At 33.1% G+C, this 3986-nt stretch overlaps 1 pseudogene; it reads left to right on the top strand.

Annotated features, from left to right (window-relative positions):
* Positions 1-1525: 1525 nt before the first annotated feature.
* Positions 1526-3563, top strand: LOC124909690 (annotated as a pseudogene).
* The last annotated feature ends 423 nt before the right edge of the window (positions 3564-3986 follow it).

Raw genomic sequence — 3986 nt, 5'->3', positions numbered from 1 at the left:
AATGTCGCCCCAATACTTATCATACTTCACTTTCATTTGTTGTGCCATTTTCCTACATCCTTCATCATCATTTTTGCACAAATTAGAGATCTCTAAACTAATGGCAAACACACTTTGTGCACAACTATTACAAGTGACATAACGAGAACCGGATAACATCAAAGTAGCATCATAAAAAACCTTCAAAATTGGTAAGAAATGACTAACCCTTCTCCAATCCTCATCATTAGGACCTCCACCCACCTTCATAATCTCTTTATGGTAAGAGGAGTCTCTAAATATCAATTTATCAAATGCCTTCTTAAACTTCATAGCACACTCAAGCATCAAATATGTTGAATTCCATCTTGTTTCAACATCCAAACAAACAAGACTTTTACTTTCTATCTTCTCTTCTTCTACACAAGTTTTAAACTTTTGAAGTCTTGAAGGAGAAGATCTAACATATCTCTCCATATCCTTCAAACCATCCTTTACAACCAAATTGAAGATATGAGCAACACAACGAATATGTTGAAATTTTCCATCCAAAATACTAGATTTCCAATGATTAAGTCTTTTTCTCAAATAATCAACTGCCAAATCATTAGAACTAGCATTATCTACAGTCATAATATTCTTAAGTCCCCAATCAATCAAACATTTTTCAACACCTCGACCTATCAAATACCCAGAATGGCCAGCAAGTGGACAAAAATTAATGATCCTTTTATGCAAAACCCAATTGTCATCAATAAAATGAGCGATAAGACACATATAGCTCAAATTTTGACCAGAAGTCCATGCATCGGTTGTCAAACTAACTCGAGAAGAGAGTGTTTCAAAAATAGCTTTTAATTTTCGTTTTTCTTCGATAAAAAAGCTATAACAATCTCTAGTGATGGTCTGACGTGATGGAATTGAAAATGCAGGATTCAAACACTTACAGAAGTATATAAATCCCTCATGTTCCACAAAAGTAAAAGGCGACTCATCAACAATAATCATCCTAGCAAGGGCCTTTCTACAAGTTGTTTGATCAAATTGCCAACACGACGGAAGAGAAATTGTTTCAAACACACCATCATCACAGACAATAGTTTTTGTTTCAACTCCCATAAGTTTTTGTTTCTTATCCATATTAGCAGGAAGTTGCTTACATCTTTTCATATGATTAGCTAAAGAAGTTGTTCCATTTTTTGTCGCACAACCAATTTTTGTAGCACAATATTTGCACTTTGCATAATTTATATCATCCGTTCTATCAAAATGAGACCACCAAATATAACTTTTTCTCTTATTATCACAGATAGAACTAGAAGAAGAAACATCACTAGACGTAGGATGTTTTAGTGATTTTTGACTTGTAGAAATAGGTGTTTCATTTCTCTCAGACATAGATTTCTCACTCATGTTTGTAGATCTTGAATACTAGTAAGATCTGCAAGTTAAAGTAGCAGAAATGGAAAACATATAATTAAACACTAAGAACTGAAAAACAAATACTTAAACGCTACGAAGTAGGAACTGAAAAACAGATCTTGAAATGGAAGAAGCAGAAATGGAAAACAAATTTGCAAATTACAGCAGCAGAAATGGAAAACATTACTTACAAGTTACCGCAGTAGCTCCAGCCTCCAAGCTCCAGCTCCAGCAACTTCTAATGACAATTTGAGAAATAGACAAAGAAAGGAAAATGTGAAGAAGAACAACTCCAGCAACTTCTAATGACTATTTGAGAAACAGATAGAGAAAGGAAAATGTGAAGAAGAAGAAGAAGAAAGAAAAATGTGAAGAAGAAGAAGAAACAGATCTGAAAGGTAAGAAACCCGTTTGATATGGGTTTGTAAACAGAGAAAAGAAAAAGAAAAAGAAAGGTAGAGAGAGATATATATTTAATTATTTTATAATATTTTGTTTTTAAATTTATTTATTTAATAAATTTTAAATATCATCGGATCGGTTTCGGGTATCCGATTTTTTTTGCCCGATCCGTATCCGATCCGGAAATCCGGTAAAAATATCGGATCGGATCGATATCCGAATCCGATCCATCGGATACGGATTTTTTCAGATCGGATTGGCCGGATCAACGGATCGGATCTTTCGGATCGGATTTTTTGGCCACCCTAGGCAGCTGGGCGACGAGGCGGCGGTCTAACCTAAATCGATTTGCACGATCTTCATTTCTTTCAAACCCTAAACCTAAATTGATTTACACAATCTTCATTTCTTTCAAACCCTAAACCTATTTTGCATGCAGGTCAGGTGAAGGATGATTCGAAGGTGTCAAAGAAGATGTTCATTTCAAACCTAATTCGATTTATGTTCATGTTTCCATGATATTCTCAAACCCTTCTGTTCTTATTTGGTTCATATTGTTTTAAATTTGTTATTTGGTTCGTTCATATCATATTGGTTCATATTTCTGGTTCATATTTATGTCGTTGATGATATTTGCAGATAATCTCGGTTCTGTTTCAGAGAAGTTTCGCTATGTGCTTAGTGTTTCGATAAGTGCTTAGCATTTTGCTAAGTGCATTTCGCTAAGTGCATTTCGCTAAGTGCATTTCACTAAGTGCATTTTGCTAAGTGTTTATTTATTTTGATTAATAAATAAGTAATGTAATGCTTATTTATTTTGCTAATGATGTTTGAAGGATGAATATAAGACTTTTGAAATATCCTATCCAGGAAAAACAACAATTGTAAAACTTTTGAAATATAAAGCCCCTCAAATATTGATACAGAATAAGCAGCTCAAAAGGGTTCCCAATGACAGGCAGGTGTTATCTATTCAAACAATATGAAGAATCAATACATCAATTGACCATTTTCTTATTTATGTTTCTTGATTATCTAAGTACATAATGATCTCCAATACACACCATAAGAAAATATATCTATGTACTTTAAAAAGGAAGACTTTGTCCAAGATTGTCTAAATGGTTGAAAATTCTTAACATATCCTTTGTATTCTGTATAATCTTCAAAAGAGATGAGAAAATCTCTAGATAGCTTAACAATGCATAATCATAATCATAATAATAATAAAAAATAGGGTTCAATATATTCATTGGGAACCCTTTTGAGCTACTTATTCTGTGTCAACATTTGAGGGGCTTTATATTTCAAAAGTCTTATAATTGTTGTTTTTCCTGGATAGGATGTTGGGTTGTGGTTAGAAGAGATAAATCTGGGAAGTTATCGTTAAATATTCAAAGAAAATGGTGTAAATGGGGAATACTTAGAAAGCATGTCAATGTTCACGATAGAACAAATACTTAGGTTTATAAGACGTTGTCACATGAAATGGGGTGACTTTATAACCTTTTGCAAGGAACTGAGGCGAATTAAAGGTTGGTCGATTTCTTGTTCTTCCTTTAGTCTCTTCCAAAACTATAATCTTATTAGCTTTAGTTTGTTGATAATAAGAAAATGAACTTTTTTCAGTGGCTTGTTTGAAAGGAGAACAAAGGGTACGAAGGCCATGGTGGGCACCTCCTTGTTTGGCGGTTGTTTTCATCAAGTCTGGGAAGAGTAATCGGCAAGTCAGAGTTGTGTCGCTGAAGCTTGAACCTTAATAGATTTTTCTCTTTTCTATGTATGTAATAATATGTATGTATGTGTGTAATTCTCACTTATTTCATGGCTTTAATCATCTAAAATTCATCTTTTGGTTCTTCAATGGAGAACTTATGTGAATTTCTTTCCTATTTTTATTAGCTTTTTTGGTTTTATGTTTGATTTTATCAGTGTTTTCCTGTTTTAAATGCATGTATACAACTTTGTAATGAAAGGAATGCGTTATGATTAGGATATATATGATATATCTAACCAATAATAGTCTACTTTCTTTATATGAATCTTTATTGGACTCTTTCTTATGGATTAATGTAGACACTACATTTTTACACCCTAGAGACCTAATAAAAAACCCGGCCCGAAATAATACTCATGTTTGTTTATTGAACCGATAAAATAAAAATAGAAACACCTCGTGGAAA

This window comes from Impatiens glandulifera, chromosome 7 (genome assembly GCF_907164915.1).
Source record: "Impatiens glandulifera chromosome 7, dImpGla2.1, whole genome shotgun sequence".
Lineage (NCBI taxonomy): Eukaryota > Viridiplantae > Streptophyta > Magnoliopsida > Ericales > Balsaminaceae > Impatiens > Impatiens glandulifera.
This window is presented reverse-complemented; position numbering and strand designations above follow the sequence as displayed.